This window comes from Pseudophryne corroboree, chromosome 6, assembly GCF_028390025.1.
Source record: "Pseudophryne corroboree isolate aPseCor3 chromosome 6, aPseCor3.hap2, whole genome shotgun sequence".
Classification (NCBI taxonomy): domain Eukaryota; kingdom Metazoa; phylum Chordata; class Amphibia; order Anura; family Myobatrachidae; genus Pseudophryne; species Pseudophryne corroboree.
In genome coordinates, this window is record NC_086449.1 from 516,061,417 (window position 1) to 516,087,463 (window position 26,047).

Genomic DNA, 26,047 nt, shown 5'->3' on the forward strand with positions numbered 1-26,047 from the left:
TAATTGTATTGTATTGTATTTCCTGTGTAGTTATCTGGTTAGGTAGTCTATGTTATATTGTAGTGTATGACTTGTATTGTGTTAATTCTTTTGCAAGTATATCATTCATAATATATATATATATTAGGCGTTGGACCCTAAGCCCAGGTATCTGTGTATTTCTTGTAGTGTTAAGTATTCACAGAGCGTCGGTGACGCTCAAACAGCTTTTAAGTTAATAAGGTTACACTAGGTTGCATCTACACCCTATCTCTACACTAAGGCTTTACAGCATATTACATTGTTTATGGTTTAGATATAAAGGTTTAACATTGTGAGCGTCAGCGCCGCTGGTGATCTCCTCGTAGTCCCGAGCGTCCGCTACGCTATAGCGAATCATTACGTTAGACGGCAGCCAATAGCGTGCCTGCCTGTGATCTCTTGGCCGTGAGCGAACGTGACGCTTGAGCGTCTTGACTACGGCTAAGCGATTGCTACGCAACGAGCGTACCCTTACGGTACTCCATACGTGAATAACGTACAGTGTTCTTAGACCTCATAAAGGGTTTTATATAAGATAAATATTTAGCTTTATCAGTATGTATAAATGTGGACATTGCAATATGTGCAAGTTGGTCCATCATAACAGAATATGTTTTTTTTTAATAGTGACAACACCAAAGAATTTAAAATGAAAGATTTTATCAATTGCAACACTAGATCTGTATGTAGTATCATGTGGATGTCATTTGAGGTATATAGGTAAGACGAAAAGACCATTGAAATTTCGGATCCAAGAAGACATGCGGAATGTGAAAAATAAAGTTGAAAGCCACCCGCTGTCAAGACATTTTTCCCTTATTCATGGCTCTAGTATTGACACCTTAACTTTTCGGGCAATTGAACATGTAAAATTGGGCCCAAGACGTGGTGATTTATTAAGGAAATTATCGCAACGTGAAATGTACTGGATTTTTACACTGAATACGATGTTCCCTAATGGCCATAATGAGGGGAATGAAATTGCCGCATTTTTATGAATTTTTAACCCTTAATATTTGAGTATTTTGTTATTAACTTATTGAAATTAATATGTGACTTCTTCCTCTTTTATATAAGAATAGGGGGTTCCCTATATATTTATGTTTTTAACATATTCCTCTTTACTATTTTTATTTATTTTATAACTAAATATTTATATTTACTCTGATGGACCTCTTATGGATGATACCAGCTGATAACACGAGGTGCTGTTCATGAAATTATTATTTTTATATTTTAATATTTTAATATGCATGGAGCAAGTTTTCCAATTATCGATTGTTTTACATGTATAGTATTTTATATGTTTTATATGTGTATTTATGTACTTGACCCGATTATATGGCTTATTTAGTCTGTACCCATATGTGGTCGATGGTGTGATTATATTATAATGACACGGCTCTGATATTGGCGTCAAGTTTTATGCCTGTATACCTAGATGGACCATGTGGCTTCCTTGTTTCCCACCCCAGGGTAATGAACAGGCCAGTGCTGATGCATTTCCAGTGGTGACATTACCCATCTCCCGTTTGTCACTTCCGGTAATTGTGAACTTCTGCCGGAGGCTCCCAGCGGCTGATGGAATGTAATCTTCCGGTCGCTACTTCCGTAAGTCGCAGACTTCTGCCGGTTGCTCCGGATAGTAGATGTAATGTAAACAATTCACTTTCAGCATCATTTATGGTGACACACATCTACCAGAAGTCTCCAATAGTGGGACTCCTTTTTGTGAACACGGTTCGCTTTCCGGATCCGTTGATGACGTGGACCGGAAGTGATTTGCTTAATGTATTGCCAATTGATGGGGGTATAAGAGAGACCCCAATACAACAAAATTTATTCTCCTGAGGAAGCCCTAATTGGGTGAAACGCGTTGAGTCTGACCTGACTGCTAACCAGCCTTGATATTTGATATAATTAAGCTAAGCCTATTTCGATTATTTCTTTTATTTTGTTAATAAATGTTTTCTATCACTTTGAAACTGTGAGGAATACTGATATATCTATTGAGATCTTAATCACTCCGGTATCCTGACAAACACCCTGACACAAGATTTATTTTGATATGCACATTTTGATCATTTATCTGGTTACGCATGCCATTTATGTGTGAATGGTCTTAATCCTGCAGACCTGAATTACTACGCTATGTGCAGATTGTTTATGTCTCCATGACTTTTAGATTCTGAGATTATATTTGGACTAAGGAGCAGGGGATTGATATGCTTTGAGACACGCCATAATCTGGTACGCAATTCCATTATTTGCATGTGGTTGATCATTCTGGAGAGAACTACTACACCATAGGCACTCCAATCCTCCGGCACTCGGATCCTGACGGAGGGGGAGACCCCGAAACGTTGATTTGCACAAATACACATTTGTTTTGATTGAAAGTCTCTGAGTGCCGCCTCATTTTTCCTACTGAGTATATATATATATATATATATATATATATATATATATAAAGGCACTCGCTTTTCCAGCTCATTGGAAAAAGCAAAACAAGCCAGCACTCGCGGTTTAGATGAGAAAACGAAGAAGATTTATTCCATATCAAGGCGACAAGTGTACATACAGGCACAGCCCAACAGCTGTTTCAACCGATACAGGTCTTCCTCAGGGGCTCAGCACTACCTCCTCTCAGATTGTTCAAGTCAAGCTTACCAGCTTCACCTGTAGCAAGGGTTACCTTGCAAGACCATTCAAAAACTACTACCTCCTCAGTTGCACAACATGGGATTTTATTCAAATCTATTTGTAGTACCGAAGCCGGACGGTTCAGTACTGCCAATCTTGAACCTCAAATCTCCGAACCCGTATCTACGCGTGTTCAGGTTCAAGATGGAATCCCTAAGGGCGGTGGTCTCTGGCCAGGAGGAGGGGGAGTTCCTGGTATCCAAGGGTGTTCTCAAAGGTCATGGTGGAGATGATGCTACAATTGTGCAAGATGGGAGTCAACATAGTCCCCTACTTGGACGATTTCCTGATAAAGGTGATATCCAGGGAATGTCTGCTACACAGCATCAGAACATGGAAAGATCCTAAATTTCCAAAAATCTCACCTGGAACCGTCACAGAGAATTCAGTTCCTGGGACTGAAACTGGACATGGTGTCTCAGAAGGTATTCCTCCCCATGGACAAGGCCTTGACCATACAGGCTATGGTCCACTCGGTGCTCACCAGTGGTGGAACTAGCGAGCGGTGGGCCCAGGTGCAACAAAATGCTTTGGGCCCCCCTCTCATCCCGTCCAAGCCCACCCCCCTCCCCCCCAACTCCAAATTAGAGATTCTTTGCATGCTCCTGTAATATATATATATATATATATAAATACACACATATATATATACACAGTGGTGCAAGTAGAAAAAAATTGTTGGTTGTGCTGTGTGCACGCGCTGGGTGGGGCCATTGAAAATGGGGGCATAATACACATATGACCCTAATAGTGCAGTGCCAGATACACATATGCCCCCACACTGCCAGATATGCCCCCCATGGTGCTAGATATGCCCCACAGTGCTAGATACACATATGCCCCGCAGTGCCAGATATGGCCCCACATTTCCAAATACACATGCTCCCATAGTGCTAGATATGCCCCCACTGTGCCAGATACACATATTCCGCCACGTTGTCAGATATGCCCCCACATTGCCAGATACACATGCCCCCACAGTGCTAGTGACTAGAGACTGAATAAAAACCACGGTACAATACTTCCAAACTATGAGTGTTGTTCTGCAGGAGAGGGACAGCTGTACACACGCTGGACAATTTAATACTAGGTCAGCAGTAGGCATGTGTAATTTAATATTAAAATGCATTTATGTGGCAGTGATGAGAGAGGGAGAGAGAACTACACTAGCTACAACATGTCCATCTACACTAACTGCAGCTGAGCTCCGTGAATGTAACTTTCAGCCCCCTCCCGCACTCTGTACCTGGCTTTTGTGCAGGAGCTATGTACCTTAGACGGAGAGATGCCTGCAGTCCACTTTGCCGAATACTTCAACTCTCCCAGGCTGCCAGGCACCCGACCCCCGACCTCTGATCAAAACACAGTGGCAGCCTCATCAAGCACAACGGCTGAATGGAGCTGTACAGATAAGGGAAAGGGCAGATCTTTTTACCTATTCAGTACAGGATCACTGCAGTACAAAGCAGGGACGTTCGGAGAGATGTGATAAAGGAGTCAGACGGACTGTGTACTAGAGGGGGCGAATGCTCCAATCGCCCCCTCTGGAACCGCCACTGGCCCCTGCATCCCCCACAGTGGATTGAGAGCAGCGCTTTCGTACATAGCTGTGTGGAAAAAAAAACCTTAAAATGCCCGCCGCCGGGGAGACAGGCGCTAGAGGTCAAATGTGACTTCTAGTGTCTGGCGGTGGCCATTTTTGGTGGGGTTTTTTACATTGGAAAGTACGGAAGCGCTGCCGCAACCCTCACCGCATCTCAATTCACTCACTGCAGGGGCTGCGGTGGCTGGAATCAGGGCCTATGCTTTGGGCCCCTTGACAGTGGTGGGCCCCAGTGCAAGGCACTGCTTGCACTGGCGGTAGTTCTTCCACTGGCTCAGACCTCGCAAGATCTCGATTCATCTTTGCATCCACCTACTGGGCAAGATGGTGGCCTCCTACGAGGCAATCCAGTATGGCAGATTCTATGCCCGCCCGTTCCAGCTGGATCTCCTGGACAAGTGGTCAGGGTCTCACCTGCAGATGCAGCAGTATATAACTCTGTCGCTGAAGGCATAGATCTCCACGTTATGGGTGCTACGAGTCTCTCACCTTGTGGAGGGTTGGAGCTTCAGTACCCAATCTTGGGTCCTGCTGACAATGGATGCCAGCCTCCAGGGTTTGGGGGCTGTGACCCAAGGGGCTCAGTTTTAGGGATGGTGGTCAAATCTGGAGTCTTCACTGCCAATAAATGTCCTGGAACTCAGGGCAATTTACAATGCTCTTCTGCAGGCCTCCTATCTTCTCCAAAATCAGACCATTCAGGTACAGTCAGACAATGCCACGGCAGTGGCATACGTAAACTGGCAGGGAGGAACAAAAAGCAGGGCCGCAAAGCGAGAGGTGTCACGGATACTCCTCTCGACATAAGCCAATGCAAGGGCCATCTCAGCCATATTCATTCCAGGCGTAGACAATGGGCAGGCGAACTTCCTCAGCAGGCACGACCTCCATCCATGGGAATGGGGCCCTCACCCTCAGGTGTTTCAACAACTGGTTCACCGGTGGGGCTGTCCGCAGACAGACATGATGGATTCTCATCTCAACAAGAGGCTTCACTGTTACTGTTCCAGAACGAGGGATCTGCAGGCTACAGCAGTGGATGCTGTGATGGCACCATGGACTTACCAGTTCGTGTACCTGTTTCCTTCAATCCCTCTCATTCCCAGAGTCCTAAAATGACTCAAAAAGTAAGGCGTTAAGGCAATTCTTATTGCCCCGGATTGGCCTCGACAGGCCTGGTATACAGACCTCCTGATCATGTCTCTGGAGGAACCCTGGCCTCTGCTGCTTCTCAAGGACCTTTTTCAACAAGGGCCGTATGTCTATCCAGACTTACTTGCTATGTTTGACGGCTTGGAAGTTGAGAGGGAGATTCTAGCCAGAAATGGTCTTCCCTCCAAGGTTATTTCAACTATGTTCCAGGCCCGTAAGGTGGTCACGTCAAAACATTACCACCGTATCTGGCATAAATATGTTTCTTGGTGTGAGGGTAGAAAATATTCTCCTGTGGAGTTTCAACTTGGCCGTTTTCTGCTCTTCCTGCATGCAGGCATGGATATGGGCCTACGGTTAGGCTCCATCAAAGTTCAGATTTTGGCTCTCTCCATCTTCTTCCAGAAACAGCTGGCGGTTCTTCCAGAAGTACAGACATTCCTGAAGGGTGTTCTTCGCATTCAACCACCATTTGTCCCTCCCACGGCTCCGTGTGATCTCCATGTGGTCTTGACCTTTCTCCAGTAGGACTGGTATGAACCCTTGCAAAGGGTGGAATTAGAATATGTTACTTGGAACCGACTGTCATGTTACTGGTTTAGTCTCTGCAAGACGTGTGTCAGAATTGGGGGCCTTATCCTGTAAGAGCCCGTATTTGATATTTCACGAGGATAGGGCATAGCTCAGGACTCGCCCGCAGTAGTGGTATCGGCCTTTCACAATAATCAACCAATAGTGGTTCCGATACTATCTGACACATCGGTTGCTCCAAAGTCCTTGGACATTGTGAGAGCTTTGAGGATTTACGTCAAGAGGACAGCTCGTCTCAGGAAGTTTGACTCGCTTTTTGGGCCTAATTCTGACCTGATTGTAGATGTGCTAAATTTAGCACATCTACGATCAGCTTCCCTGATAGGTGGGTGTATGCCCAGTACAGGGCTAGTCAGCCCAGAATGTCAGGCCTTACCCCATCACACAAGTACAAAAGCATTGCACAGCAGTGATGCTTTTGTACTGGAAGAGTAGCTCACCACCATCGCAGCTCCTGCGTGCTGGCAGGGAGCTATTCATCGCTGTGAGGGTTGCAGCATCTGCGTGTGACGTCACGTAGCTGCCGAGGCCCGCCCCCCCAATGGTCTGGGAATGCCTGTGTTGCCCAGACTGCGCCCCCTAAACGGCGGCCAAACACCGCCGGCCCGCCTCCTCCCGCCCAGTGCCCGCCTCTGCCTGTCAATCAGGCAGAGGTGATCGCAGGGCTAAGACAGCCATTGGCTGTCTGGCATGCGACGGCGCACTGCGGCACCAGCGCATGCGCAGTTCAGACCTGATCACTGCTGTGCGAAAATGCATTGTCGCTGCGAGTTCTATTCAGGCCCACTCCACAAGGTCGGTGGGTTTTTCCTGGGCGGCTACCCGGGGCATCTCGGCCTTACAGTTGTGCCGTGCACTTACTTGGTCTAGTTTGAACATGTTCATAAAGTTCTATAGGTTCGACACCTTGGCCAGAGATGACCTTCAGTTTGGTCAGGCGGTTTTGCAGGGGTCTCAGCACTCTCCCGTTCTGGGAGCTTTGAGACTTCACCATGGTACTAATGTCATCCCAGTATCCCCTAGGACGTTAGAGAAAATAGTAATTTATACCCTACCGGTAATTCCTTTTCTCGTATGCAGTAGGGGATACTGGGCGCCCGCCTCAGTGCTTCGTGTCCCTGCTTACCTGGTTGTAAGTGTTCATAGTTGGGTCTGCTGTTGCTGTCCCTGTTCCTGTTTGGTTAGCGTTGCTATCCTTTGTTATAGTTAGCGTTGCTATCCTCTGTTGTGGTTAGCGCTGCTATCCTTTATGATGTTGTGTGTTGGTCCATTGCCTCGCCGCTTTTGTAGTATATTTCCTTCCCTTATAGTATGTCCATCTCCTCGGGCACAGTTCTATAGATGGAGTCTGGTGGAGGGGCATAGAGGGAAAAGCCAGCACACACTAATGATTTCTTAAAGTGCCAGGCTCCAATTGACCGGATCTATACCTCATGGTACTTATGTCATCCCAGTATCCCCTACGGACTACGAGAAAAGGAATTACCGGTAGGTATTAAATTCCTATTTTTTAACACACTTTTTAATTGTTCTCATACATCTAATATTTACTTTGCTTGATTGTTTAATTATAGTATGATATTTCAGTAGTAATTTAATGAAAGCTATATTTTAATTTTCAATAGAGAATTGTTCTCACCCTTTATATGCCAATAATTGTCTTAGTGATATTGATGCACACTGCACAGGCACAGCTGATAGAAGTACCCTTATTTTTCCTCTACTTTGAAAAACTGAGACTGTCCCAGGAAATTAGGGACAGTTGGCAACTATGAATGCATAGCAGTGTAACAGCTTAATATTTAATATTTAATGCAAGCAGATACTGTACACAGATGGAGTAGATTTCTGTGTGCATACTATGGTGCACCATGTCACAGAAACCACAACATATCACAGCTAATACCCATTCACTTCAATGGAAAAAAGTATGGTAAAGTGTGGGCTAAGACAAAGCCTCCGGGGATGAAGAAGGAATCCTGGTGCCAAGTGGTAATTGATATAAAGCACATGTACATCATACTTTCCATGAAGTACTCCATCAAAGTGATGGTAAATAAGATTTCTAGCTACAGTCATTCATAGATGTAGGTGGTTTCCAGGAAAACCCTCTAATTCAAGCAAGAACAATTATGTCATATAAGAGATAAATGAAAGATCTCGAAATTCTAAATGTTACATTCATGCTCATTATGGACCTTATTCAGATGCGAATGGAGCTGCATTTCATACCACAAAGTACCGATGTACTGCGCATGTGGAGTATGGGTCTGCAATAGAGGACGCAGTATGGCATCAGACTGTCAGTGGTTGACAGTCTGATGCCATTTGGTTGGTGGGGAGGGGGCAACAATGGCCTCCAATTCCCAAAAAGGAGGCATATCAATGGCATTGTGGAGGGAGGAACGAGGCCAAGATCTATGTTGGACTGAGATTGAGGACTGAGATATCCGGGTCTCTTTGTTGTAACTGTGGTGGCCAGCTTGTGCGACCCCATGGGTCACACAGCTGGCCGATGGTGTCGCAGATGTGACATCTCTTGCTACATTAACATATTACATCTATCGCTACTGCTTTCATGTAAGCAACAGCGATAACTAATCTATTCACATCTGAATGAGGCCCTACCGTATGTGCATAAGGTGATTTGTACCACATGTAGCATTTTCCAGAAATAATGGGAAAAACAGAGAGAAAATATCTATGGACCCAGTGTTGTATCTATAATGGATGCTGAGCGTGCATTCCCCGAGTTGAGGGGCGCACAGAACACTTACCCTGCACCCATTTGCTATACTCCTCTCATAAATCGCTCCGTGTTTACAGTACATTAGTAATGAATCACTGAAGAAAAGGATGATGGCATACAAGGGTATTTTAAGAAACTAGTGGGCCTGTGCTGCATTGGTATGTTCTTTCTGGGCAGCAGCAGCAGCAGCAGTGGAGAATGATGGGTGCAGGATGGGCTATATGTATGGCTTATTAATGTATGGGCCATGTCTGCTGGAGGTTCAGCTGCTACCCTTCCCTTACTTAAGGGCTGCAACATCTTTCCAGTGACATCTTGGGGAAGATGGTACCCTGCACATTGAAAGAAAAGACTCTGGCACTGTGCAAAGACTCTGGCACCCCCAGCATCCCGACAGCAGCATCCTGCCCAGCAGAATGCCTACAACGGGGCAAACGGTGCGAGTCCACTTGCGCGCTCGCTGCGCTCGACACAAGTTCTACTCCCACTGTATGGGTGTTGCGGACACCCATGAGTGGAAATAGCCCCTGGTCACCGGCTGTCAGGATTCCGGCTATCAGCATCCTGACTGCCGGGATCCCAACAGCTGGCAAATTGAACAGATCATATATATATATATTAGAGATGAGCGGGTTCGGTTCCTCGGAATCCGAACCCCCCCGAACTTCAGCCTTTTTACACGGGTCCGAGGCAGACTCGGATCTTCCCGCCTTGCTCGGCTAACCCGAGCGCGCCCGAACGTCATCATCCCGCTGTCGGATTCTCGCGAGGCTCGTATTCTATCGCGAGACTCGGATTCTATATAAGGAGCCGCGCGTCGCCGCCATTTTCACACGTGCATTGAGATTGATAGGTAGAGGACGTGGCTGGCGTCCTCTCCGTTAGAATAGATAGAGACACTTGAGTTGATTACTTAGTAATTTTGGGGAGCATTAGGAGTACTCAGAGTGCAGAGTTTTGCTGATAGTTACTAGTGACTGACCACCACCAGTTTTATTTATTATTTAATATAATCCGTTTTCTGCCTGAAAAAAAACGATACACAGTCACATACCATATCTGTGCTCAGCCTCAGTGTGCTGCATGATAATATCATCTATATGTATATCTGACTGTGCTGAGTGCTCACTGCTCACACAGCTGAATTGTGGGGGAGACTGGGGTGCAGTTATAGCAGGAGTACAGTGCACACTTTTGCTGCCAGAGTGACCGACCAGTGACCACCAGTATATTGTCTGCCTGAAAAAGTTAAACACTCCTGTGGTGTTTTTATTTATTTATTCTATAAACGCATTCTGCTGACAGTGTCCAGCAGGTCCGTCATTCATTATATTATATAAATATTTACCTGCAGTAGTGTTATATTTTTTTTGTTCATCTCTATCATCTTTATCATCTCTATATTAGCAGACGCAGTACGGTAGTCCACGGCTGTGGCTACCTCTGTGTCGTCAGTGCTCGTCCATAATTGTATACCTACCTGTGGTGGGTTTTTTTTTTCTATCTTCTTCATACTAGTAGTTTAGGAGTCTGCTGACAGTGTCCAGCAGGTCCGTCATTATATTATATATACCTGCAGTAGTGATATATATATATTTTTTATATCATTATCATCTCTATACTAGCAGACGCAGTACGGTAGTCCACGGCTGTAGCTACCTCTGTGTCGTCAGTGCTCGTCCATAATTGTATACCTACCTGTGGTGGTTTTTTTTTTCTATCTTCTTCATACTAGTAGTTTAGGAGTCTGCTGACAGTGTCCAGCAGGTCCGTCATTATATTATATATACCTGCAGTAGTGATATATATATATTTTTTATATCATTATCATCTCTATACTAGCAGACGCAGTACGGTAGTCCACGGCTGTAGCTACCTCTGTGTCGTCAGTGCTCGTCCATAATTGTATACCTACCTGTGGTGGGGTTTTTTTTTCTATCTTCTTCATACTAGTAGTTTAGGAGTCTGCTGACAGTGTCCAGCAGGTCCGTCATTATATTATATATACCTGCAGTAGTGATATATATATATTTTTTATATCATTATCATCTCTATACTAGCAGACGCAGTACGGTAGTCCACGGCTGTAGCTACCTCTGTGTCGTCAGTGCTCGTCCATAATTGTATACCTACCAGTGGTGGGGTTTTTTTTCCTATCTTCTTCATACTAGTAGTTTAGGAGTCTGCTGACAGTGTCCAGCAGGTCCGTCATTATATTATATATACCTGCAGTAGTGATATATATATATATATTTTATATCATTATCATCTCTATACTAGCAGACGCAGTACGGTAGTCCACGGCTGTAGCTACCTCTGTGTCGTCAGTGCTCGTCCATAATTGTATACCTACCTGTGGTGGTTTTTTTTTTTCTATCTTCTTCATACTAGTAGTTTAGGAGTCTGCTGACAGTGTCCAGCAGGTCCGTCATTATATTATATATACCTGCAGTAGTGATATATATATATATTTTATATCATTATCATCTCTATACTAGCAGACGCAGTACGGTAGTCCACGGCTGTAGCTACCTCTGTGTCGTCAGTGCTCGTCCATAATTGTATACCTACCTGTGGTGGGGTTTTTTTTCTATCTTCTTCATACTAGTAGTTTAGGAGTCTGCTGACAGTGTCCAGCAGGTCCGTCATTATATTATATATACCTGCAGTAGTGATATATATATATTTTTTTTATATCATTATCATCTCTATACTAGCAGACGCAGTACGGTAGTCCACGGCTGTAGCTACCTCTGTGTCGTCAGTGCTCGTCCATAATTGTATACCTACCAGTGGTGGGGTTTTTTTTTCTATCTTCTTCATACTAGTAGTTTAGGAGTCTGCTGACAGTGTCCAGCAGGTCCGTCATTATATTATATATACCTGCAGTAGTGATATATATATATTTTTTATATCATTATCATCTCTATAGTAGCAGACGCAGTACGGTAGTCCACGGCTGTAGCTACCTCTGTGTCGTCAGTGCTCGTCCATAATTGTATACCTACCTGTGGTGGGGTTTTTTTTTTCTATCTTCTTCATACTAGTAGTTTAGGAGTCTGCTGACAGTGTCCAGCAGGTCCGTCATTATATTATATATACCTGCAGTAGTGATATATATATTTTTTATATCATTATCATCTCTATACTAGCAGACGCAGTACGGTAGTCCACGGCTGTAGCTACCTCTGTGTCGTCAGTGCTCATCCATAATTGTATACCTACCTGTGGTGGGGTTTTTTTTTCTATCTTCTTCATACTAGTAGTTTAGGAGTCTGCTGACAGTGTCCAGCAGGTCCGTCATTATATTATATATACCTGCAGTAGTGATATATATATATTTTTTATATCATTATCATCTCTATACTAGCAGACGCAGTACGGTAGTCCACGGCTGTAGCTACCTCTGTGTCGTCAGTGCTCGTCCATAATTGTATACCTACCAGTGGTGGTTTTTTTTTTTCTATCTTCTTCATACTAGTAGTTTAGGAGTCTGCTGACAGTGTCCAGCAGGTCCGTCATTATATTATATATACCTGCAGTAGTGATATATATATATATTTTATATCATTATCATCTCTATACTAGCAGATGCAGTATGGTAGTCCACGGCTGTAGCTACCTCTGTGTCGTCAGTCACTCGTCATCCATAAGTATACTAGTATCCATCCATCTCCATTGTTTACCTGAGGTGCCTTTTAGTTGTGCCTATTAAAATATGGAGAACAAAAATGTTGAGGTTCCAAAAATAGGGAAAGATCAAGATCCACTTCCACCTCGTGCTGAAGCTGCTGCCACTAGTCATGGCCGAGACGATGAAATTCCATCAATGTCGTCTGCCAAGGCCGATGCCCAATGTCATAGTACAGAGCATGCAAAATCCAAAACACAAAATATCAGTAAAAAAAGGACTCAAAAATCTAAAATAAAATCGTCGGAGGAGAAGCGTAAACTTGCCAATATGCCATTTACCACACGGAGTGGCAAGGAACGGCTGAGGCCCTGGCCTATGTTCATGGCTAGTGGTTCAGCTTCACATGAGGATGGAAGCACTCAGCCTCTCGCTAGAAAAATGAAAAGACTTAAGCTGGCAAAAGCACAGCAAAGAACTGTGCGTTCTTCGAAATCACAAATCCACAAGGAGAGTCCAATTGTGTCGGTTGCGATGCCTGACCTTCCCAACACTGGACGTGAAGAGCATGCGCCTTCCACCATTTGCACGCCCCCTGCAAGTGCTGGAAGGAGCACCCGCAGTCCAGTTCCTGATAGTCAGATTGAAGATGTCAGTGTTGAAGTACACCAGGATGAGGAGGATATGGGTGTTGCTGGCGCTGGGGAGGAAATTGACAAGGAGGATTCTGATGGTGAGGTGGTTTGTTTAAGTCAGGCACCCGGGGAGACACCTGTTGTCCGTGGGAGGAATATGGCCATTGACATGCTTGGTGAAAATACAAAAAAAATCAGCTCTTCGGTGTGGAAGTATTTCAACAGAAATGCGGACAACATTTGTCAAGCCATGTGTTGCCTTTGTCAAGCTGTAATAAGTAGGGGTAAGGACGTTAACCACCTCGGAACATCCTCCCTTATACGTCACCTGCAGCGCATTCATCATAAGTCACTGACAAGTTCAAAAACTTTGGGCGACAGCTGAAGCAGTCCACTGACCAGTAAATCCCTTCCTCTTGTAACCAAGCTCACGCAAACCACCCCACCAACTCCCTCAGTGTCAATTTCCTCCTTCCCCAGGAATGCCAATAGTCCTGCAGGCCATGTCACTGGCAATTCTGACGAGTCCTCTCCTGCCTGGGATTCCTCCGATGCATCCTTGCGTGTAACGCCTACTGCTGCTGGCGCTGCTGTTGTTGCTGCTGGGAGTCGATGGTCATCCCAGAGGGGAAGTCGTAAGACGACTTTTACTACTTCCACCAAGCAATTGACTGTCCAACAGTCCTTTGCGAGGAAGATGAAATATCACAGCAGTCATCCTGCTGCAAAGCGGATAACTGAGGCCTTGGCATCCTGGGCGGTGAGAAACGTGGTTCCGGTATCCATCATTACTGCAGAGCCAACTATAGACTTGATTGAGGTACTGTGTCCCCGGTACCAAATACCATCTAGGTTCCATTTCTCTAGGCAGGCGATACCGAAAATGTACACAGACCTCAGAAAAAACTCACCAGTGTCCTAAAAAATGCAGTTGTACCCAATGTCCACTTAACCAAGGACATGTGGACAAGTGGAGCAGGGCAGACTCAGGACTATATGACTGTGACAGCCCACTGGGTAGATGTATTGACTCCCGCCGCAAGAACAGCAGCGGCGGCACCAGTAGCAGCATCTCGCAAACGCCAACTCTTTCCTAGGCAGGCTACGCTTTGTATCACCGCTTTCCAGAATACGCACACAGCTGAAAACCTCTTATGGCAACTGAGGAAGATCATCGCAGAATGGCTTACCCCAATTGGACTCTCCTGTGGATTTGTGGCATCGGACAACGCCAGCAATATTGTGTGTGCATTAAATATGGGCAAATTCCAGCACGTCCCATGTTTTGCACATACCTTGAATTTGGTGGTGCAGAATTATTTAAAAAACGACAGGGGCGTGCAAGAGATGCTGTCGGTGGCCAGAAGAATTGTGGGACACTTTCGGCGTACAGGCACCACGTACAGAAGACTGGAGCAACACCAAAAACGCCTGAACCTGCCCTGCCATCATCTGAAGCAAGAAGTGGTAACGAGGTGGAATTCAGCCCTCTATATGCTTCAGAGGTTGGAGGAGCAGCAAAAGGCCATTCAAGCCTATACAACTGACCACGATATAGGAGGTGGAATGCACCTGTCTCAAGCGCAGTGGAGAATGATTTCAACGTTGTGCAAGGTTCTGCAACCTTTTGAACTTGCCACACGTGAAGTCAGTTCAGACACTGCCAGCCGGAGTCAGGTCATTCCCCTCATCAGGCTTTTGCAGAAGAAGCTGGAGACATTGAAGGAGGAGCTAACACTGAGCGATTCCGCTAGGCATGTGGGACTTGTGGATGGAGCCCTTAATTCGCTTAACAAGGATTCACGGGTGGTCAATCTGTTGAAATCAGAGCACTACATTTTGGCCACCGTGCTCGATCCTAGATTTAAAACCAACCTTGGATCTCTCTTTCCGGCAGACACAAGTCTGCAGGGGTTCAAAGAACTGCTGGTGAGAAAATTGTCAAGTCAAGCGGAACGCGACCTGTCAACATCTCCTCCTTCACATTCTCCCGCAACTGGGGGTGCGAGGAAAAGGCTTAGAATTCCGAGCCCACCCGCTGGCGGTGATGCAGGGCAGTCTGGAGCGACTGCTGATGCTGACATCTGGTCCGGACTGAAGGACCTGCCAACGATTACGGACATGTCGTCTACTGTCACTGCATATGATTCTCTCACCATTGAAAGAATGGTGGAGGATTATATGAGTGACCGCATCCAAGTAGGCACGTCAGACAGTCCGTACGTATACTGGCAGGAAAAAGAGGCAATTTGGAGGCCCTTGCACAAACTGGCTTTATTCTACCTAAGTTGCCCTCCCACAAGTGTGTACTCCGAAAGAGTGTTTAGTGCCGCCGCTCACCTTGTCAGCAATCGGCGTACGAGGTTACTTCCAGAAAATGTGGAGAAGATGATGTTCATTAAAATGAATTATAATCAATTCCTCCATGGAGACATTCACCAGCAGCAATTGCCTCCACAAAGTACACAGGGAGCTGTGATGGTGGATTCCAGTGGGGACGAATTGATAATCTGTGAGGAGGGGGATGTACACGGTGATGAATCGGAGGATGATGATGAGGTGGACATCTTGCCTCTGTAGAGCCAGTTTGTGCAAGGAGAGATTAATTGCTTCTTTTTTGGTGGGGGTCCAAACCAACCCGTCATTTCAGTCACAGTCGTGTGGCAGACCCTGTCACTGAAATGATGGGTTGGTTAAAGTGTGCATGTCCTGTTTATACAACATAAGGGTTGGTGGGAGGGCCCAAGGACAATTCCATCTTGCACCTCTTTTTTCTTTCATTTTTCTTTGCGTCATGTGCTGTTTGGGGAGTGTTTTTTGGAAGGGCCATCCTGCGTGACACTGCAGTGCCACTCCTAGATGGGCCAGGTGTTTGTGTCGGCCACTAGGGTCGCTTATCTTAGTCACACAGCTACCTCATTGCGCCTCTTTTTTTTCTTCTTTGCGTCATGTGCTGTTTGGGGAGTATTTTTTGGAAGGGCCATCCTGCGTGACACTGCAGTGCCACTCCTAGATGGGCCAGGTGTTTGTGTCAGCCACTAGGGTCACTTATCTTAGTCACACAGCTACCTCATTGCGCCTCTTTTTTTTCTTCTTTGCGTCATGTGCTGTTTGGGGAGTATTTTTTGGAAGGGCCATCCTGCGTGACACTGCAGTGCCACTCCTAGATGGGCCAGGTGTTTGTGTCGGCCACTAGGGTCACTTATCTTAGTCACACAGCTACCTCATTGCGCCTCTTTTTTTTCTTCTTTGCGTCATGTGCTGTTTGGGGAGTATTTTTTGGAAGGGCCATCCGGCCTGACACTGCAGTGCCACTCCTAGATGGGCCAGGTGTTTGTGTCGGCCACTAGGGTCGCTTAGCTTACTCACACAGCTACCTCATTGCGCCTCTTTTTTTCTTTGCGTCATGTGCTGTTTGGGGAGTGTTTTTTGGAAGGGCCATCCTGCGTGACACTGCAGTGCCACTCCTAGATGGGCCAGGTTTTTGTGTTGGCCACTTGGGTCGCTGAGCTTAGTCATCCAGTGACCTCGGTGCAAATTTTAGGACTAAAAATAATATTGTGAGGTGTGAGGTGTTCAGAATAGACTGAAAATGAGTGGAAATTATGGTTATTGAGGTTAATAATACTTTGGGATCAAAATGACCCCCAAATTCTATGATTTAAGCTGTTTTTTAGGGTTTTTTGAAAAAAACACCCGAATCCAAAATACACCCGAATCCGACAAAACAAATTCGGTGAGGTTTTGCCAAAACGCGTTCGAACCCAAAACGCGGCCACGGAACCGAACCCAAAACCAAAACACAAAACCCGAAAAATTTCCAGTGCACATCTCTAATATATATGTCATGGGTTCGAGTCCCACCATGGCCCTAACTGTGTGGAGTTTGTATATTCTCCCTGTACTTGTGTAGGTTTCCTCCGGGTACTCCGGTTTCCTCCCACAATCCAAAAATATACTGGTAGGTCAATTGGATCCCTCCAGACCTTTTTCAAGCAGATAATTAGCAGCTTATTGTAAAAATTACAGCTGTAGACATTATTCCAAATGGGCATTACCTGTTAATCACCGACCTGCACCATATATACCATCAATCTGGAGTAACTCACCACCCACATCCGTGTTCCACTCCCGTACTTTCGCCTTCGATTGAAGCGTCATAGTACACCACATGACCAGAATCAGCCAATAGTACATAGAGAGCTATTCCATCTCCGGTTACAGAGGAGAGCCTCATCCATTGTTAAGGTAACTCCAGCGATCTGTATACACATAACTGCAGTGTATCGCCGTTTCACATTATAAATATACATAATTCATCAAACGCTTATGGTAATTAAACTGATCACCATAATAAAGTATCCCATCTGATATATTAATGGTAAAAATCATGATGCAGGATGGTATTATCCTTATAGAATCACAAGACATATACAACAATACATACACATTAATACACACAACAAACAATTAAAAACTGACAGTTCTAATATATTGGTGTTGTGAAGCTACCAGAAATATCATAAGAGAAAAGCATTTAGGGCAGTTTGCTCATGTAAGCCCCATGGTGCAATAGTGTCCAGTCTATGTATCCATTCGCATTTGCATTTCTTTAAGAAGAGTTCCCAATCCCCTCCCCTAATAGGGGGGGGTATCCGATCAATTAGCCTACAGCGCAATGAGGCTTGCGAGTGGCCACATTTTGCCCAATGGTTAGCCACTGGTTTATCCGATTCTCCACTCTCTAGTGTAGCTTTAATAGTACTCCGGCGTTTGGCCATCAGGTCATGAAAGTTACGTGTAGTAAGTCCAACATATACCGACCCACACGGGCAGATTATGGTCCATTTTACAATGCAGATAATGTCTAATGGAAATGGTTTTCTCACTATGTGGATGTGGAAACGTTGGGCCTGCTACCATGGACCTACATGTTGTACAGCCCCTACATTTGAATTGCATCCTTTTCTTTTGGGACCTCAGCCAGGTTCCCTTCATCACATTATTTGGTGCCAAAAGAGGGCGCATAAGCATCTGCTTCAAGTTTTGTCCACGTTTGTAGGCCATCACTGGTACCCGATGTATGTGTCTCTTTAACACTGGGTCCAATGCCATAACATGCCACTTACATCTAATCGCTCTCCTAATCACTTGCGCCTCATTATCATATCTGCTAGTGTAGATCATTCTATTAATATGAGATTTGTGCCTAGTCTGTTAAGGCGCACACCATCATTGGCATCTGGACATAGAAATCCACACATAGAATTTCTTTTGGAACTTTCTGAACTAGTACTAAAAGAGAATCATTTTGTATACAATGGCGGGTCCTTTAAACAAGTATCCAACGCAGGACTCCTTGTTAAGGGTAAGTAAAAAACATGTGTCACACATTGCACCCATTATAGAAATGCCTGTAGCCTTGGGGCTAGCAGCAGTGTTGCAGCGTGCATTATCACCATTGCAGCCAACACTTAAACTAGGAGATGCAGTTTACTATGACTAAGCTCCTCCTGGCAGTAGGGGTCTATTTACTAAGCTTGGAGAGTGGATAGTGGAGAGATAAAGCAGTGCAAGTAAGGAGCATCTTCCAGTTAAATGCCGAACACAATGCAGTCAAATGCATAGATTTGGGTGCTTAACAAGAGTACTACATCACCATGGTACTAATTGAATTTCCTGCATATAATCAAACTTGTGTCAGATGCTTTCCTATGTGTTTAGTAGCTGATTTGCTTGGTGGAGGTCTTTAAGATAGGGTAGTTGGGCATCTTAACAGATTGTGCCACAATTGGATCTAACATTCGCTGTTTGGGTATGGGTCGTTGGGTCGACCCAACTTAGGTCGACACTCATTAGGTCGAATACTGAAGGTCGACATTGCCATTAGGTTGACATGCATTAGGTCGACATGGGTGTTAGGTCGGCATGTACTAGGTCGACAGGTCAAAAGGTCGACATGAGTTTTTTTACTTTTTTGGTTTCATTTTCCGCGTAAAGTGACAGGGAACCCAAATTAGTGCACCACGTCCCCTTGCATGGCTCACTTCGCTTTAGGCAAGGTGCCTCGATCCGCTACCGCTTCGCTCGGCACAGGTTACCGTTCCAATCGTAGTCCGCGTGGATCGTTAAGTATGAAAAAATCCAAAAAATTAAGAATTAAAAAAAAAAAAAAACTCATGTCAACCTTTTGACCTGCCGACCTAGTACATATAGACCTAACGGCCATGTTGACCTAATGAATGTTGACCTAATGGCATTGTTGACCTCCAGTGGCCGACCTAATGAGTGTGGACCTAAGTTGGGTCAACCTAACGACCGTATCCCCCCTGTTTATAAAGTATAAAGAATACAGCTTGGAGTTTCTATAATATATATGGTGAGTGCAGAGCTTCTATCATTGGGCGGTATGCATCAATGTGCATTTTGTGGTCAAGCCATTTTCAGAGGTTTGGCCACTTATCACATATGTACCCAGCTTTGACCAGGTAGGTAACGCCATCTTTAGATGGCATTTTCCCATAAAAGCCTATTTTTTACATTGCCTTCTGAGTGGGGATCAGTATGAAATACCTACAATCAAAATCCCGACGGTCAAAATCCCAACAGCAATTGACAGACGGTCAAAATCCCGACAAGGTCAAAATCCCGACATGGACAAAATACTGACATTTAAAATACTGACAAGGTCAAAATACAGACATTTAAAATGTTAACAGGTCAAAAAGCTGACACAAGTCTTTCTTTTTTTGTGTGTTTATGTCGATATAGGTCGACATGGACACCATTTACGTGTACCGCGCCCCCTCGCATGGCTCGCTGCGCTCGCCATGCTTCGGGCACGGTGCCTCACTGTGCTCGGCACACTATTTTATTCCCCCTCCGGGTCCACTGGGATGGTAAAGTATGAAAAAGTTGGTTTCAATGGAAAAATCATGAAAAATCATGTCGACTTTTTGACCTGTTCACACTATAAATGTCTGTATTTTGACCTTGTCGGTATTTTAAATGTTGGTATTTTGACCATCGGTCAATTGCTGTCGGTATTTTGACCGTCGGGATTTTGACTGTCGGTAAATTGACTGGATCCCTCTGAGTGGGATCCAATCAGACCCCCCGTGGTGCGTGCTGCATATGATGCATGCACAGAAAAACTTTTGGGTTCTATATCCAGAAATCCAGTGATTGCAAAGGACAGATTTTATCTGGAGAGCTGTCCCTTGCTGAAATCTTCATGCGTATGGCGTTAAGAAATTCTGATATGCATGCAATGAGTGGCAGGATGCATTACATTTAAAATGCGATGCTTGATGCATCCTGTCCATTAAATGAAAAAAGTTAAATATCTCTTCATTGTGCTTGTTGCATTTACATTTATTTGGCATAAAAAGGGTTAATGAGTATTAGAGTATATTTCACTTTGCATGCAGTTAATTCTGAACTTGTGTTGTAAAGATTAGCACTCAGGTGAACTGATCTGGTGTGTTTTTTCTTCAGTTCAGACAAAGAGCTTATTGAAACCAACCAACTAAATTATCTGTGTGGCTGCACGCTTATCATTCATAATATGTTACATTTTACTCCACTCCCTTCAGTTTTCTGCTACACATAATGCTTTCTTTTCATTTTACAACTTTGCTAGATCAAAGTTGTAAGGCGACAGAAATTACCTCCAAGGTTGATATAATATAGTACAGTACATGCTCAATATGTATGAGTGTAATTGCTTTGTCTCTTCTGATCTCAAGTATACAGGGTCATTGACAAATCTCAGACCACAGTGTTCCTTTATCTTTGCCTATTTGTCCAACCAGTACAGTTTGTTGTAGGGGACTGGCTGGAGCCCAGGTCAGCTAGTGAGGGGGCCACGCCTTCCCGGGTCTGTCCATGTTCCACTGCTGTGAAGCAGTCCACACTTTATAAGGAACATATAGGGGGACATTTACTAAGCAGTGATAAAAGTGGAGAAGTGAGCCAGTGGAGAAGTTGCCCATGGCCACCAATCAGCTGCCCTGTATAATGTTATAGTATGCAAATTATAAATGTTATGTCAATGCTGATTGGTTGCCATGGGCAACATCTCCACTGGCTCACTTCTCCACTTTTATCACTGCTTAGTAAATGTCCCCCTTATTCTTACATTTTTCAACCCTCACAGATGCTGCCATCTTGACTCTCAGCTTTCACATTAAACTAGGCACACTTCTGCACATATAGTCCAGCAACATCACACTCTGAATTTATACTGATGTGATGTCCATTTTTGCGCTTTGGGTAGATTATTGCTCAGTAAATACACTGCATCATTGCTTTCAATGATTTTCTAATACAAAACACTGTCAGTTATGCAGAAGGTTTGCCATCTGGCCCCAAGTTGAGATTGATATAAGACACTGCTGCTTGAAATAATTTTTCATGGTAAAAGCACCCAGTCTGCAAACACCTCTTTGGTGTCAGTTTTCATATTTTTATCACAAAGTTACCTCATTCTTTTCATGCAGCTACCAGATGCCTGCCAATACATGTCTCTTAGATAGCCATTCATGTAGATTCTCCCACCTCATCAAACATAAATATCTTTGTTTTTCCCCATACGTAGACATGGGGATAAGTAACTTCTAACGATTGAAAGTCTTCAGAAGTCATTCATGTATCTTCAGTTTTACTAACCTTGAATATATTAACCCCTTTCTAGCCATGCCCTCAGCTGCAACATTAATAGTTGTATGTAGATTAAAGTAAAAATCACCTGAAAACATAATTTTTAGTTGTAAAGACTACATGCACAGCGGCTACCTGCAAAATCAGAAAGTGGACCTTGGTCAGCCATAGAAAATGGTTAGAAGGCAGAGGAGTTTGCCTTTACAAACTAAGGGGTCTATTTACTAAGCCTTGGATGGAGATAAAGTCACTGGAGATAAAGTACCAGCCAAACAGCTCCTAACTGTCATTTTTCAAACACAGCCTGTGGAATAGCAGTTAGGAGCCGATTGGCTGGTACTTTATCTCCAGCTACTTTATCTCCATCCAAGGCTTAGTAAATAGACTCCTAATATAGCTAAAAGCACATTATGTGTTATGTATTTCACAGGTTGGGGCTGCGTTACCGACATGCGGGATCCCGGTGGACAGCAAGAGCAACAAAGCCCCTTGGGGGTTCACTTTGCTTCCCCACGCTGCGGGCACACCACATGTTCTATTCCCACTCTATGGGTATCGTGGACACCCACAAGTGGGAATAGTCCCTTCTAGTCGTAATGCTGACTGTCTGTATTGAGGGTTTGGGATGCAGGGGGAGTTATTGTGACCGTCGGCCTCCTGACTGTTGGTCACATAACTACAGCCCGTATTTCACAAGATGCTGAAATATGGAACATGGAAGAGGCTATAAGTTATATGAATACTCTTGTATATCATGCAGAACTTGCACATAGCTCTCACAAATACATGTTTTATCTGCCAGTTATGAACTGTCCTGCCTATATTATTTTCATTATTACATCATTATATAATTATACAACTAACAATATTTGAAAGTATATTAGCAGTGATATTATAGATAGGTGTACACAGTAAAATATTACGTAATTTTGTTATTAGAGATATAAGTGCTTAATATAGTTGTTTGTATTATAGGGAATTTGTAGCTAAATGTTTTCTTCTGGCATTGAGCTACTGTATGAAACAAGAAAGACTTATCACCAGCAACTGACAGCCTGAAAGAACTGAGCACACAGTTTCAATATCATGAAATGCAGGAATATACTTTTTTGAGAGTCCCACACCTAGCAATAATGGTTATTTGTCAAGCCACAGCTAGTATACAACTGCAGTAAGTAGCCAGATAAAATTGTATATTTAACAAAGGTATTAAGAAATATGACTATGCAATAGTATATTTAAAACAGCATTTAATATCAGTTAAGAAACATGTCAATATATTTATATTGTATATCATAATAGGTAATAGTTTAAGCAGTTTCCCTTACACCTCTGTACATGAATCAGTAATGATATAATAGCTGAAATGTTGTTATTTTATAATCTCAGCACAATATCAGTATTTTTTAACTTGCATTATAATGACATCAGACATCAATGAGCTGTGATCAGTGCCTATCTAGTGGAAGGCCTGCGTGCGATCGCACTGGGTGCTCTCTGCAGCACTTTGTAGCTTCTATTCTGCTCCCCTTCCTCCCTATTCCATAGTACTCTGCTTGGGGGGTGGAGTTTTGCGGAATGATGCAGTTGCACTGTGACGTTACAACACAACTGCATAATTTCGCAAAACTATGCCCCCCGAGTGGAGTACTATGGACGGAACGAGGCGGAGCAGGATATCAGTGGTGGCAGGTTTGGCAACAGGCATATATACACCCTTGGCAATGAGCATTACTAATGACAACAAGCATTACCCTTGGCAATGAGCATGGCTCTCAGAGCATAAAACCCCTGGCAATGAGCATGACACCCAGGGCTGGATTAACAATAAGGCGGGTGGAGCTGCAGCTCCAGGCCCTCCCACAAAAATAGGCCCAAAGGATCACTTGCAGTACGGACTGTGTTGACAGGAAAAAAGAATCCTGTCAACACCAACAGAATTGCAAAGCTTTGACCATTCACTCCCCCACCTCCTGCCGACCTCAGCCACGCCCATTCACCTGCGGACAGCAACTGTCTGAAAGCCACCAATCTCTACACAGAGTTGCCGATGCCCCGCCCACTCACAGACACACAAGGCAAGCCAAGAAAAAGAATAATCCTTTCAACCCCAGCACCATCCTTAGCCACGCCTGTGCACCAATGGCTGCCCGAATTTACTCACAAGTCACTGAAACTCCACCCACTCACAACCGCGAGAAGCCCCGCCCCTGGCTCTCCAAAGCTCCGCCCACTTACTCCAAATTCTTCATGGCAACCAACTAGTAGTGGGAACCTGTCAAAGCTGCAGCTGGAAATAGTGTGCTGAAGAAACACATGGTCACAGGGCAGCTGTCAGCATCCATGAGGTGAAATTGTACTATGCATGCAGTAATGTCTGGTGCTGCTATTTATGTGCTGTGATCTTACCCTGGGGCTTTATGTATGTGTGCCTATGTATGTACCGACCACCACAGCATCCCAATGGTGAGAATCCCCACAGGGCAACCCTCCCCCCTGCAGCCTATCCCTCACCGGCGGTGCCTAAATCCAACGCCCCCCCTTCCTGCAGCCTAACCCTATCCCTATACCTCCCTGGGGTGCCGACCGCCCGTACACATGCTGCGGCGGCCGGCGGCGATTGACAGCTGAACTGGGCGGGCGTGTATACACGCCCGCCCAGTCCATGACATCAGTCCACAACGGATCGGGCAGTGTGTATGCTCAACACACTGCCCGATCCATCCATAGATATATCTGCCGATCAATTGATCTGCAGATATATCTATCAGTGTGTACCCCCTTTAGGCTTGGGCCACACATAACGGTTTAGCGGGACCTGCTGGCAGGAAGGAGACTGCACATGGTCTGTTATGCGGCTGCCCACATATATGCGGCGGTACCGCATCCGCCGGACCAAGCAGGGTGACAGGACGACTTGATTTCAACTAGAACACATATATTTGAATGTTCCGCACTGTGTTTTACATGAAATCTGGTCGTGGCACTGGACGTATCCTGTGCAGCGGCATCCTGCGCAAAGTCTGTTGTGTGAACCCAAAACGCTCCTTCCGGCCAAGCGCACGAGACCTGCTAAACCGCTACAGGTGGCCCAAGCCTTACATCTAGCATGGGGCTGCTACAAATGCCAGTGTCAATGATGACAGTTGTGGCAGTCAGCATGAAAAAAAATGGGCAGTATGGGTATCCTGCAGACATACAAACCCCCACATTAGTCCTATTGATTGTTTACTTGTAAAGTGTATGCACAGCCAAATTCTACCTGTTATACCTGTATTCATGTCTCAGATTGTCTTTTTACTTGTAAGAGGACACAAAGGTGTAGATATAATTGGTTTCAGGTTATGTGCTTATTATAAGAAGATTAGCTGGAAACTCACCTTCTTTAATAACATATTTATCATATATTTGGTAGTGGGCTATTTAATATAATAGTGGTGCTCTAAAGGATTGCAAGCTGATATAGTGATAAATTGGGAGGGCACAGGAGCATAAGCAGGGGCTTTTTAAAAGAGGAGGAGGCCGGTGTTCAGCCTCCTCCGTCGGGCCCCCTCCTCTCTGCCTGGAGCGCTGTAGAGTCTGAGCACTAGAGGGCTCAGACTCTACTGTGCATGCGCAAATCTCCGGGAAAATGGTGCGGCGGCCATTTTCCCTGAGATCTCTCTACTGCACATGCACAGAACTCCGTGATAATGGCCGCTGGGCCATTTTCACTGTGTTCTAACGGCGCTGCGGATGCCGGCGCTGGACTTCGGAGGAGTAAGTATTTTACAAATGGGTGCAGTGTGTGCGGTGGGGGCTCCCTCTGGACTCAGGGGCCCGTGTGCACCGCACACACTGCACCCATTATAGAAACGCCAGTGAGCATAAGTCACTTGTAAGAGGACCAAAGCTTGTCACAGCGAGACCAGAGGTTGAAATTCAGATGGGGGCAGATGATATGGAAGGCTTCACAAGCTCTCCCTCCTATCTATGGGCCTGATTCAGACCTGATCGCTGTTGTGGGAAATCGCATTGTGGTCGATTATCGAATGACTGTGCATGCGCCAAACAGTAACAGAAAGAATAGTGCGAAAATTTCGATCGCACGGGCATTTGCAAGATGATTGACAGGATACAGACGTTTGCGGGTGGAAAATGACCATTTTCTGGGAGTATCAGGAAAAACGCAGGGGTTCCCAATCGTTTTGTGTGTGACGTCAGTTCCGTCCCCGATGTGCCTGATTTCTTTGCACTGGAGAAGTATTGAGCTACGTACAGACTAGAGATGAGCGGGTTCGGTTTCTCTGAATCCGAACCCG

At 44.9% G+C, this 26,047-nt stretch overlaps 1 long non-coding RNA gene across 1 annotated transcript in view; it reads left to right on the top strand.

Annotated features, from left to right (window-relative positions):
- Positions 1 to 26,047, top strand: part of LOC134935399 (uncharacterized) — an 86,690-nt gene that overhangs the window by 22,351 nt on the left and 38,292 nt on the right. Inside the window, exon 4 of the long non-coding RNA XR_010180114.1 lies at positions 22,722 to 22,917. This is a non-coding gene — a long non-coding RNA (uncharacterized LOC134935399). The remainder of the gene's footprint in view (positions 1 to 22,721; positions 22,918 to 26,047) is intronic.